Source organism: Ochotona princeps, chromosome 10 (genome assembly GCF_030435755.1).
Source record: "Ochotona princeps isolate mOchPri1 chromosome 10, mOchPri1.hap1, whole genome shotgun sequence".
Lineage (NCBI taxonomy): Eukaryota > Metazoa > Chordata > Mammalia > Lagomorpha > Ochotonidae > Ochotona > Ochotona princeps.
In genome coordinates, this window is record NC_080841.1 from 57732624 (window position 1) to 57747364 (window position 14741).

The window sequence follows — 14741 nt, forward strand, 5'->3', positions numbered from 1 at the left end:
AACAAGAGAACATTATGCTCAGTGAAACAAGTCAACCCCAAAAGAACAAATATCACATGTTCTGTTTAAAATAAGGCAGTCTTCATGCAAAATACAAGATCAGTGGCCCTGTCAATGCGGTTTTGGCTACATCTCAGAGGGGGTGTGATATTTTGTTTTTATTTTCATTCATTAAAAACATTTTTATTTTACTTATTAAATTCCTTACTGACTCATAGGTCACATAATAGTAGCGTTTGCTTTATTTCTTCTGCAAAACATTGGTCCTATTGTAAATTTTCAATTTTTCTCTCTGGTGTTGATTTTGTTTTATGACTTTTCACTTAAGGGGATGTATGGTAACTGTGTAGTAGAAACTGTTATATCACATCCAGATGTGAAGACACAACGCAGTGTGCATCTCTACTTGCAAATCTAACATAGACTCCCAGTGACACTGTTGAATGTATCTGGACAATAGGATGCTGGACTCTCTGCCATTATTCATACTTACAATGCTAGGCTACACTTAAATAGCAGAATGATGGATATTTGAATGGTTGTGAAGGACTATATGAAGGATTATACTAGTGTAATGACATGTGGGAAAACTGTGAGAGGGTGGGCAGTTTGTAGTGGGCAAGGGAAATCTTGGAGCCTATGGAATTGTATCATGGGATAATATAATTAATTAATTAATTAAAAAAACAAATGGAGGGCTTGAGGATTGAACCAGGAACTTCAGTATGGGATAGTAACACACCAAATAATGACTCAACCACTGCAGTAAAAGTCCACACCATATATTTTTTAAGTATGTTTTCTAATTTTCTTTCTATATTACATTATGAGACAAATTTCACAGCCATATATTCATCTCTTTTTGCCACCTTAATCTAAGATCAATAAATATTTAATATAGCCATGATTAAACGTATATGAAATAATTCAAACTTGAAATACAGACAAGTTCAACATCAAGCTTTTAATTTTAAGAATCAGAGAAAACACAATGAAAATGAATTCTAAGAATCAAAATCCTTCCTACATAATGGAACTACAGTTTTCAAGAAACTTGGGACAGAAAACACAAGATTTCAATGAGTAAATCACATGCCTTATGTAATCTTTTCCCCCCAATTGACTTCCAGTGTGTTAAGATGTGTGAACAAATCTTAGTAGATATTTGGAACCCTAGTGATATCGATGTGTATGAGACATGATTAAACTAAATTATGTTAGTTGGCCTGAAAGAATGGGAGCTTAATTTGACACTATTATTCAATAAGAAACCTGACTAATAATTGTCTCAAAAATTGAATATAATTGTTAACTACTTTAATTCCCTAGAGTCATGTTGGTTGGATGGATATCAGATAACTGTGTTGATGACTGGGAAAACAGTACAAGAACCTCATCAATAAGAGCTGCCTAGGAATACGATTTTTATATCTGTATACAGCTTTGTTTTACTTCAAAAAGAAATAGAGCCTTCTAAATTACAAATAAGGAGAAAAAGGTTAACCTGAAGCATATCTTTAGTGAAATTGTTTCTGTGATCTCTTCTGTGGTCATTTATAGATCAGAGAAAGTTGTGGTCATTGTCAGAACCTACACATATACAAGTCAAATAGCAGAGTATGTGTGAAACCCAAGTCAAGTTACCATCATCTGCTAGGATTCTTCAGTAGTAAATCAGGACATATTGGAATCAAGGTTTTATACAAAAGTTGCAGATGTTCTATATCCATAGCTAAATATAATGACACAATCAAACCAGAGGAATCAAAATTGAAGCTTTGCGTTGGAACTACAGTGGACTTAACTATAATTGTGATGATGTGGTTTTCTCATTTTGCACTAATGTTAATAAAACATATCTGGGCTCAGCGTGGTGGCCTAGCAGCGAAAGTCCCTGCCTTGAACGCACAGGGATCCCATATGGGTGCCGGTTCTAATCCTGACAGCTCCACTTCCCATCCAGCTCCCTGCTTGTGGCCTGGGAATGAAGTTGAGGACGGCCCAAAGCCTTGGGACCCTGCATCCATGTGGGAGACCTGAAAGAAGTTCCTGGATCCTGGCTACAGAATGTCGCAGCACTGACCTCTCCATCTCTCCTTCTCTCTGTATATCTGACTTGGCAATCAAAATAAAATAAATCTTTAAAAAAATAAATAAAACATACCTATACTGTGTTACTTGAAGTGAGAAGCCTTTTAAGGTTATCTGTACCATTCTGTACAACATAGCAGATGTAACTCAGCAATAGTGCAGGTAGAATGAAGGAGTAAGTGGATGGAGCCTATACTTCAACTGGAAAATGGGAAAAAAACAGCAAACACAAAAGAAGTTAACAGATTCCTCTTAGCAACAGAGAACGAAACTCTAGCATTTTATACCAGGCCCAGGATTCTTGGGTGGGGGAGTGAAATGTGAATTAATCTGTAAAAGTGCAAAAAGAAAAGATGTATTGGAAGAAGAGGAGACAGAAAAAAAGTGGGGGTAGCATTGGTAGAACCATGTACTTGGCTTCTGTCTGCTTTGTGGGCCAAGTATTCGGGGCCGTATTTGGTGCCTCTTTCCTGACATGATGCTGCATTTCTAGTACCTTGGCAAACAGCAACACTTATCAACATAGCTCCTGTACCTTACTACTTCTCACCACTTCTCCTTCTCATAGTTCAGCTATGGCAATCTCATGCTCATTTTGCTGAGCTGTAGCCACTTGGCCTGCATCTGCAATTCCATGCTTAGATGTCAAAGATGGTTTTTGTACAATGTATTGTTTTTACCTTAAAACAGATCCTGTCATTTCTGTTTTCAAAAAGCTCAGTAACACCTCATCTTACTTGGAATGCAAAACTTTAGGAAGAGTCCTTAATACCTGCCCATATTTTCAAGAATTTCATATTTTCCTTCTTTTTTTTTCTTCACCATGCCAACTGTCATTGACTTCACTCAAATCAAGCTGATTTTCTTAATATAACTTGAATATGTCAATCACATCTGTCTTATCTGTTCAGGCTTTTAGAACGAAATCTCATAAACTAGATAGTGCATAAAGAATCAAAATTTATTTCTCACACCTTATTATAATCTTTTATTTTATTTCTAAAACTTTTAGAGACAAAGAAGAATAGGATCCAGGGTCAGATAGACTCAATATTAATATTCAGCAACAGCCTGATTTTAGTTCACAGATGGTGCCTTTTAAGTGTGTCCTCACAGGTGGACAAAATGAGAGAACGCTTTAGGATGTCTTTTATGAGGGCCCTGTGTCCAGTCATGAGAATTCACTCTGATAAAATTCCCAAGGTTCTAAGTCCTAATGCCATTGCCCTGTTATTAATATCTCATGTACATTTTGAATGGACACAGGCATTGTGACCATTACATTTTTTCCTAGATTTGTTTATTTTTGTTGGAAATATAGATTTACGGAGAGACAAAGAGACAGAGCGAGAGATCTTTTATCCACTGGTTCACTCCCCAAATGGCTGCAATGGCTGCAGCTGAGCTTATCCAAAGCCAGGAACCAGGAGTTTCTTCTGAGTTGTCCAAACAGGTGACGAAACCCAAGGCTTTGGTCCATTCTCTATAGCTTTCCCAGGTCAAAAGCAGGGAGCTGGATAAGAAGTGGAGCAGCCAGCACATGAACAGTGCTCAAATGGGACGCCAGTGCTTCCAGTCAGTGGATTAGCCAATTGAGACATTATACCAGCCCCTATCACAACATCTCAAGTTACACCATTTGCAATTACTCTTCCATGAACCTCCTCCATGTCTCACTCCTCCATCCATTCTGATTATTATACTATCTTTAAGAAAGCTATAAAATATGAACAATGATATTCAAATGAATATTTCTCTAAAATAAGACTAGAAACAATTTAACATTTTAATTATTTGGCTTTATTGAGGTATGATTTAAACACTATATAGTCACTGTTTTAAGTGTGGTATAGTATGAAATTTAAGTTGTAAAATCTCACAACCTCCATAACAATCAAAAAATAAATTTTCTCACTTCCCCCAAGATACACTTAATGCCCATGCAGAGTGAAGAAGCTCGCTCCAACTCCCAGACCTTGGCAAACACTGAGTAGCTGTAAATTACTACATCATATCTTTTGGAAAACTTCATATTAGTAGAATCCTACAGTATGCAGTGTCTGTCAATTCTCTTACTTCATATTATTGAGATGAACTCAGGAACCAGTTGTTCCTTCCATCTTATTTGTATTTTGTAGTATGTTACACTTTTAAATTATTAATCAGGGCAGTGGGTGCTTGAAAATTCTCCAATTTTGGGCTATTTCAAAGTACAATTTGTCATTCCTAAGGCTTTAACGAGATATGTATGTACTTTTCTAGAGTAGCACTGCTTAACTGTGCAAGCATGTAGCAGTGTGATTGAGATAAAAGTAACCACTGTCTGTGTGTAACATACGTCCAACTATATTTTATGAGTAGTTTATGAGTAGTTTTCTCTGAATTTGATACCACAGAACTGTCCATTGAAACAGATATTCCTTGGCTTGTGTAGACAGCACTCGAATGCTTTGTCTTCACACAGTATTCTTCTCACTGTTTGTGCTGGCACATGGTAATTTTCTTACAAAAACACTAGTCATATTAAAAATGTGTGTCACCTCCTTCTATTATGAACTCATCTTAATCACATATGCAATGACTCTGTTTCCAAGATCACATTTTACGGTCTGGGAAAGTTTGGCTTTGTATTCTTTTTTTTTTTTCTGAGCTGTCTGTACAAGCCTAGTATGTTTACTGGTGTTTACCATGGATATCACTTGCCCTTGTAATGTAAATTTTATCTTCTCTGTTTAACAGCTGAAAAGTATCATAGTTTTTATTTATTTCCATGAGATTTACTTTCTGATTCATTAGGCAATCATTTTTTATGTTAATACTAAATGGATAAATAGGTGAATGAAGATTAAAAAAGATTAATAAAAAAAAAAACTCGTTTAATCCTATAACAAAACCTGAAAGTTATTGATTTGTACTGGAGCCAAGAAAATGATTATATTATATATTTTTCATCAGAAAGATGAAATAAGTTGTTTCTCCAAGGTTCATGAGCACTTTTTTTTTTAACACAAACATTCACTTCCTATGGAACTCAGTTGTTTAACAGGTTGCTAAAGTCAGTTATAGGAAATACATAGGTATCATTGTAGAACTAGTTCTGACTAGTCTCTAACATACCTTCCAAAATTTTATTTCTCTAAAATCTTTAGACGGCTTCTCATACACCCTTGCCTCATCCTCTCCTAGAAGTTTTGCATTACAGTATCTTTTATTCTTTCATTGTGAGACTACTTCTAGCTTCCCTAATTTGATGCTGTGTCCTTTAATCTATTGTTCTAAGTATTTTCACATTATAATTTTCTGTTCCCTTTCCTCCTTATTAGTTGACCTTCTTACATTGGTGATTTAGAGCCATTATGCGTGTAAAATTCATAGCAATTACTTCTTTGAATGTTAATAAGTATTTATTCTGATTTCATTAGTAATAATGTTATGATGTTGAGTTACAAAAATGTGTAAATTGTTAATGGGCCTCACAAAACAAAGCTTTGGAAACTATTGCCGGATGAAAAAGTAAACATCACTAGTTTATTTTAAAATTCATTACTGTAAGAAACATAGAAAGATTGTTCAGTAAAAGTACTAAAGCAAGTGACTGAGTTTGAGGGATGAGGAAACGTGGTATTCCCTGTACTATTTCTGGTTGAGAATTGTTCTCAGAGCCCCTAAAAACATGTTTATCGTGTTTACTTTTCTTTAAAAGGAAAACATGTTCCACAGCCTAGCTTAGAATAATCATGGATCTTTTTCTTTCCCCAGAGAGTAGATAAACAGCCATAACAGAGAAAAGCATTTGTTCTATGACCCAAGAGCATGCTCAGATAGACAGGTTACCGACAAGGTCACACTTATATCCAGGTACAGGACTTTGTGTCGTGTATGTGAATAACAATTGGTCTCAAAAATCAATATAGTGCAAGAGTGGTGACCGAGGTGATAGAGCTGGAGGATAGTAACATGTTAGTTGGCCTTAGAGCTAGTGAGCTGTGCAGGATCTTCTCCAATGAAGTGTTTGCTGTGGTAGTCCAGCTACATCTGAGAGGCAACCAGGATACCAAGAGGGCAGTCAATAGCTGGCTCGTTACTGATTTCCAGGGCATCTGTGATTAGAAAACAAACAAGCTGTTGTAAGATTACTTTTCCACACTCTGTGAAATAAATAATACTCATTGTTTCAAGATTTTGAGCTTAGAAATAAAACCTGGGAAATTCTGTTTTGACCTCTTCTACCAACTACAGTTGAGATCTTTATTGAAGCATTTCAACCTCCTTGCATATTACTCTCCCAATACACATGGTAAAATGATAATGCTTGATAATTCCTGTGGCATGGAAATTAACTAACATTTATAAAATGCTTTGGAGAGAATGCTCAAGTGAGAGCATTGGTTAATATAAACCAATAGAATATTGATGAAGCTACCACTAGCATGGGCAGTGCATATCCATTTAAATAGATGGCAATGATAACCTATCTGTATATCTTGAGGTGTCACAGAATATCTAAGAATCTTGTTTTATTTTGAACATTCTTTTCAGAGGTTTATCTTCCACCATATGTATATGATAATACAATAATACAATCAATCAGTACAATTATGCAATCAATCAATTACTTGCAATTTTGACTATATCCTCCAACAAGTGTTTGAAAGTATATGTTCAAGAGAAAGTTAGCAGGTAGTGGAAAACAGAAATACCATGATCTGAGAGATACACATAGAGCAGTTCAGGAGAAGAGAGAAATGACATCTCCTTTCAGACAGAATTCAGGGGTTATCTAAGGAAGCTGATAATGTTAAGAGCGTTGTTTTGCTCCTTCACACATGTAAAAATATGATACATTGCGATTGCATTGGATACAAGTAAGCTGAGCAAGAACAGTGCACATGCACCTTGTCTCTCCAACAGATTGGATTGAGAATGTTGCCCGATACTTGTCTGCTGGGAGAAGATAGCAGCAGCATAAGTCAGCCAAGAGTTGGGCACCTCAAGCCTGAAGGACAGTGGTGCCCATGGCAGAGAGCAGCCCCCTCCGCCTCCTCGCTTACCTTCTTCTCCATCTGCGACTTCAGATCATTACAGAAATGGTTTAAACTGTCTCACAAAGGAGTTGTGTATGGGAACAGGGACAAGAGTCATTCCTTGGTCATTTAAGCTTCTACAACCTGACAAGCAAATATTTATTGGTTTATGACATTAAAATCTTTTTGCTTCGAGGAAATATGCCATTAGCCGCTTCTGTCCTCTAAATTCCGGAGGAAAAATTGATCATTAATGCAGCTAATGGTTATATGGGCACCAGAATTTGTAGAGAAAACATATACCGTAACTGTAGGACCTACGCTTTATGAAAGAAAGATCACAAATGTTTCCTATCACACTACAACTAGAATAAAATGAAACAAAAGAGAAACTAAAAGAGCTTAACAGATCATTTCATAAAGATATCATTGTCAACACGAACAATCAAACTAAAATAAAGTAGAATAAATAACTGTAAGTATAAATGTCAAAATATATGAGAAAAGTAATATAGTAGACAAATGGGATAGAAAAATGAATAGACCAAAGGAAAGGCAGTAGATGCCATCAACAAGCTGATGCTCATAAAAGTTACCAGGAAGCAATCAAAAGATACAAAGATGGGAAGACAGTAAAAGGACATGATAAAGAAAAGTAAAAGTAATGTTTCTCTTATCGAGGATTATCTGAAATATGTTAAGCAGCGTTAGTAACATAAAATGGAAATGTTTGATAAGGCTAAAGACAATCACTAGCGAATGACTCATTATAGGGAGATGTCACCACATTCAAATCTAAAGGAAAAATCTTGAAATATTCTAGGGAGAAAGAAATGAAATGAAGAAAGTTATACCGATGCTTAGGTTTTCTCAGGATCATGCTGTCAGGATAGAAATTCTAACTAGCTGTTTAAGTAAATTAGAAAATTGTGAAACTATTGCTTCAAATGTTAAAGACACTTGAACATATAAATTTATTGAGATAGATAGATAGATAGATAGATACAGATTTATTTATTTACATGAAAGAGTTATATATAGAGAGAGGGAGAGACCCAGAGAAAGAAAGGTCCTCCATCTGCTGCTTCACTCTCCAAATGGCAACAGTGGCCAAGGCTGGTACAGACCAAAGCCAGAAGCCAGAAGATTCTTTTTGGTTTTTTATGTGAGTGACAGGAGCTGAGATACTTAGGCCACCTTCTGGTGCTTTCCCAGGCCATTATCAGAGAACTGGATCAGAAGTAAAACAACCAGGACACAATCCAGCATCTATTTAGGATGCCAGCACCACAGGCAGCAGCTTAGCTCACTATGACACAATGTAGCCCCCTTGATATAGTTTCTTACAGATAGTTTACAGTTTTACTTTTCCTTTCACTCTGACAACCTCTTGTATTTTGATTGCTACATTTAGACATTCACATTAAAAATTATCATCAATCTGTTTGGCTTAACGTTCATTATGTTTATAACTATTAAATTTCAGTTTATTGATCCCATTTCTTTTTCCATCCTTTTCTTATTTCTCTGTTTTCCCCTGAAGATTTATTTATTTGAAAGGCAGAGTGAGAGAGAAAAAGGGAGACACATATGCAGAGAGAGAGAGAGAGAGAGAGAGAGAAGAGCAAGAGAGAGAGAGATCTTGACATGCATTGGTTCACTCCGTATATGGCCACAACAGTTGAGGCTCAGCCAGGATGAAGACAGAAGACAGTATCTTCTTTTGTGTTGGCCACATGGATGACACAGGCCCAAGGACTCATTACTAGGCATGGTGTCTGGGAGCTGGATTGGAAACAAACAGCTCTGACAAACCCACACTCCAAAATGGGATGCCAGCATCTCAGGAGCTTGCTTAACTGATTATACCATTGTATTTTGCCTAACTTACTAGATGTATGAATGTATATGCAACTTTTTATTTTCAATAATAAATTGTCAATTATCTTAATTTAAAAATTTGGTATTTGCCCGAGAATTTCCAATATCATTTTTAACTGACTTCACTTTGAAATAACACTATAGAATTTCACATGCACTGACTTTAAAAAAAAAAAATTAGTTTTGTTGAAAAGTCTGATATACAGAGAGAAGGAGAAACAGAGGAAGATCTATCATCTTCTGATTCACTCCCCAAGTAGCCACAACGCACCAGTGCTGAGCCGATCCAGAGCCAGGAGCCAACAACCTCTTCCGGGTCCTCCATGCAGGTGTAGGGTCCCAAAGCTTTGGGCCATTGTCAACTGCTTTCGCAGGCCACGAACAGGGAGCTGGGTGGGAAGTGGGGTTAATGGGACATGAACCAGCACCCACTGGGATTCCGGAGCATGCAAGTGAGGGCTTTAGCCACTAGGCCCACATTTACTATCTTTTAACAAAATATCCCCAGTACATTACTATTAGTAATTGCTTAAAACATTTATTTATTTTCATTTTAAAGACAGAGTTACAGAGAGAGGAGACACATACAACACACACACACACACACACACTCAAATGAGAGACATTTTTCAGCCTGCTACTCACTCCCCAAAAGTTTGCAAAAGCTTTTGAATTCAAATACTCCTTAGATAAAGTCTGCATCTTAATCTCTTGCACTCTCCACTTTATTATTTGTTACCACACTAAAATTCTGTTGGTCTATTGTTTAGGCTTGGCAGTGGGGAAACGTTCCATTTTGTTATGGTTAACTCTCAGTCCCCAAACCCTTCACAGTGCCACCTCACTATTGCATAGAGGGAGGTAGCCTTGACTGCCTTATTTGCTAGGATGTGGCACTCCCATAGTCTTGTTCCCCGGAACATGGGTCTTTGCTATGCAGCATTCTTGAAGCATAGCCATGATGCCTATGTTTCCTTTCATCTGCTAGAACTATTAAAGGAACTTTCTCAGAGATTCAGCAGTTGGATTTTCCAATTTAGAATCTCTGCAAGGATGGTATCTCCACAAATTGATCTGCATCAGTTTTTTTTTTCTCTCTGAATGAGTTTACACTTAGCCGCCAGTTACTTTTCAAAAGCATCATTTTAGGGCTCCTGCCTATGTATTGCTGCAATAGTACCAGTCACAGTAAGCATCTCTTAGCACTCTCTGGATTAATTTATTTCTCCAGATATTCAAGCAAGAGTTCTCCTTGCAGTCTGAGTTCTCAGATGGACCTGAGAAAAGTTACTTGGTTTTAATGTCTCTAATTGGGTAAAGATGGCTGTTTCAAGCTGAAGCCAAAAGTGAAAAATCTATTTTAAGCTGTAAGGGTGGAAAAGATTCATATAGAAATGCTTTAGAAATACAGGCTCATAAATGTAAACATAAGAAATGTAGAAATAAGATATGTACATACATATATATAGCAAGTAGATAAGAGACAGTACATTTTTATGTCATTCATAAAAATTCAGCAAAGTTTGTTGTTTTGTTTAATTAGGCAATTAAACTGCAGATCATACCAATATATTTGAGGAAGTGATGCACAAGGGGATATTGGAAAAGAGAAAACAAGTCTTAGAAAAATGAAATTAAAAGATAAATCTTTGCTAGGTAGATGAAGAAATTCGATTCCAGCTAGTGAAAAATGACAAAACGAGATAGAAGAAAACAGCGTGCGGGAAAACAAGAAGACAAAACCAGTTGGTGAACATGTGGCTTAGTGTAAAAATCACAGCACATTTTGCAAACAGGATCAATCCCCAGTCAAGAGAAAATCCCAGATTAGTTTAAAATGTAACATTTAGACCCATTAGAAGAGAGTTGGCAACATATCACAAAACAAAACATACTATTTTTTAAAGATTTATTTATCTATGTATCTATTTATTTATTTATTTATTTATTACTGGAAAGTCAGCTATACAGAGAGGAGGAGAGACAGAGAGGAAGATGTTCCCTCCACTGGTTCACTCCCCAATTGGTCTCAATGGCTGGAGCTGAGCCGATGGAAAGCCAGGAGTCAGGAACCTCTTCCAGGTCTCCCATGAGGGTGCAGGACCCCAAGGCTTTGGGCCATCCTCTACTGCTTTCCCAGGCCACAAGTAGGCAGATGGATGGGAAGCAGGGATGTCAGGAAGCTTACTTACATCCATATGGGATCCCAGAGCATATAAAGTGGGGTGTTTAGCCACTAGGCTACCATATAGGAACCACAAAACATACTGTTACTACACAAACAGTAGTTATGCTCCTTGGTACTTACCCAAAGAAGTTGAAAACTTAATGCACAATAACTTGCTCATTGAAGTTAGAGTGAAAACACGCAAACAAGCAAAATGTCCTAGAACAGGTGGATTGAGTATGCAATCAATCGCACATTTTGCAGCACTGAAAATAAGTGAGTTATAACATCATGAAGCGAGCCCAGCATGGTAGCCTAGTGGCTAATGTTCTCGCCTTGAACATGCCAGAATCCCATTTGGGTGCTGATTCATGTCCCAGCTGCTCCACTCCCCGTCTAGCTCCCTGCTTGTGGCCTGGGAAGATAGTCAAGGACAATGAAAGCCTTGGGACCCTTCACCTACGTGGGTCCCTGCTCCTGGCTTCAGATTGGCTCAGCTAAGGCCACTTGGGGAGTGAACCAGTGGATGGAAGATCTTTCCCTCTGTTTCTCCTTCTCTCTGTAACTCTGACTTTCTAATAAAAAAAATTCAAAATAAAAAAAAATCATGAATAGATGTAGAGAACAGTTAAATGCATTTTGTAAAGAGAAAGAAGCCAATCTTAAAAATATACCTTTATCTGGAATCACATGTATTGCACATTTTTTCAAGATTTACATTTGGTAATTTTTTTTTTTTGCTAAGATTTTTATAGGGAACCTTCAAAACTGCATTCCCTTTGGATTTACTAGATTCTGTGTTTTTATAGATTAGGGTATATTTAATCGGTTTTGGAATAACTCTAGCTATTTTCTTCTCAGATTTTTCATATACATTACTCGGTTGTTCCTAGTAGGATTTCTATCAAACACATGTTAGCAGCCATCACAATGAGACTTAAAATGTTCTGTAGGGTTATGTTAGTATTTCTAATTAATCTTTCTTTTGTACTGTGATAAATGCAATATTTTTCTTCTGCTTATGTCACTGAGTGTAAAGGTCATGGTTGAGACATATTTTTGTTGTGTTAGCAGTTATTTCAGATGTAATAATCACATTCTATAAAATGAACTCTAATCAATTTTAGCATATTTATAGAATGTAAACTAATATGGGAAAATAAGTTATGGTAAAATGTGAAATACATTTCTATTTCTATTTTTACTAAAAAGTATGAGAAGTTTATGATGTTTTAATACTGACTGTAATAAATCTTGTCCACACATGTGGTTATATAATCTCTGACAATGTCTTTTGTTTGTAGACTTTTTGTAAGAGCTTATTATAAATTGTAAAGAAATTATTCACAGAGATGATCCAGGAGGGTGAGATAACTGATGTGGGCCTTCCTGTGCTTGCCTTAACTTCAGTGACACATCTGCAGGCAGTTCAGTTCAGATACATCTTGCATCATCAAAATTTTTCACCCTGTTGGGGTCCTGATTTATTCACTGTACTAAATCCTATAGTGGAGATATTTAATTCATATTTTTCATTTCGGAAAACTTGCACATAATCCAAAACTAACTACCTTATGTAAAAGAAATTATGCAGGAAGAGTTCAGTAGGAAATTACAAGAGCTTAAGCAACCCCAGAAAAAAAAATAATTGTACAATTTCTTCTTAGTGCAGTCAAGATAAACAATGTTGTTTTATCATGACTATTATGGATATGGACTGTTATTCATTGTGAAGTAATATTGCTGCATTTCATTTTCAAATAAACAGATTAGCTATTTAAAATACTTTTCAAACATTTATTTGTTTCTTTTATTTTGTTATATTCTCCAAGAATAAAGTTTCTGTACTCAAACTTTTGGGGAAACTACTTTAAAGTAGTACAAAATTGATTTGCACATTATATCATGTGTATAATCATGTATAATACAGAACCACAATTTCAAAAAATTTTTTGTATCAGCAATAGGGTACCATTAGAATGAGAAAGCCTTTAATTATGTTGTAAAGGTCTGGTAGTCCAGGAAAATGTCACTTTAAGATAAACTTCTAACTGTTAATTATCAGTGATATTTAACATGTACAAAAATTAAATATCACTATATAATCTTGTGATCATTTTATTGCTTTTGTAGACATATCAATGTTCAATGGTTCTCAAGAAATAATGAAAAAGGCTTTCCACTAACCCAGTTCTTAGTGTTGTCTGAAGAGCTGTATGACATTCTTGTGCTTTGTTGTACAAATAGACCTTTATACAACATGAGGAAACAGAGCATTATCTCCACAAACTAAACATAAAAATATATGCTGCAATTTAAGTTGTGCAGTTCTCAAGCATTTATTTTATAAAACAGGAAATACAATGCTATCTAAAACAAACAGAATTTCCTGATTATGGACAGAGACTCACTAAGAGCAGTAATAATGATTTCAACTGAATGTAACTATTTCAAAGTGAAATTCACTAGTAATCTAAAGTCTATCACATATCACATGTTTTGCAGTTAATATGATGAGAACTATATATCATTAAACTTATATATAGTACATTCCTACATGGCATGAAGTTTCCATCAACTGTGGACCACATAGATGAGCATGGTCCCATAGATTATACTACACTTGATCTTAGCCAAAAGGCCGAGAAGCGATAGTCGCATAGATTATAATGGAACTGACAAATTCTTACCATCTGGTGCTATTGTACCCATAGTACAGCAGCACCTTATCCATTTGTTTATGCTGGTGCTGCTGTAAGCAAACCTGTATGCAGAAATGATGTCAGGATACCTTAAATAACCGGCTGATGGAGTGATGTTTTCAGGTGTTATATTTAGGTCTTTACTCCATTTGGAATTAATTCGTGTACATTGTGATAAACAGTGGTCTGGCTTCTTTCTTCCTCTATGTGGCTATCTCAAAGTCTTAGCATTGTTTATTGAAAAAAAACAGCTGGTTTTCCTATTAATGTTCTTGGAAATTTGTTCAAAGATCAATTGATTACTTCTTGGCTCTACATTCTGTTCCATTATTCCCTTGATATGGTGTTATGCCAATACCACTACCTTTGAATTACAGTAGCTATGTAGAATCAATCTCTCTCTGTCTCTCTGTCTCTCTGTCTCTCTCTCTGTCTCTCTCTCTCTCTCTCTCTTTCTCTCTCTCTCTCTCTCACTCTTTCTCCTAGTTGCATTACAGGTAGGTGGTTTTCTTCTCCTCCAGTAATACCTCTAATACACGTATTTGGCATTCCAGTGACATTCATTATTTTATATAGATTTTTAATCATTCTTTTAAAATTTTAAATTTATCTGATTGAGTTATTTCACAAGTCTGAAGTTGAGGTTAGAGTTTTCTACTTGGTTCTGTCACTACTAGTTTTTGTTTCACTGACTCAAAATTTCATCTCCAAACTTTCTATTTGATTATGCTTTATGGTTTTTAATCTCCTTAGTAATATTTTCATTCAAATCACCCACTGATTTCCTCATTTCTTTAATCTCTATTTTGTTCATTCCCAATGAGATTCCTAACAGTCAGTATTATAAACTCTGTGTCACTTCATGGATTTACTCCA

At 35.9% G+C, this 14741-nt stretch overlaps 1 pseudogene; it reads right to left on the bottom strand.

Moving 5' to 3' along the window:
• Positions 1-13636: 13636 nt before the first annotated feature.
• LOC118759202 (U2 spliceosomal RNA) lies at positions 13637-13816 on the bottom strand (annotated as a pseudogene).
• Between the last annotated feature and the right edge of the window lie 925 nt (positions 13817-14741).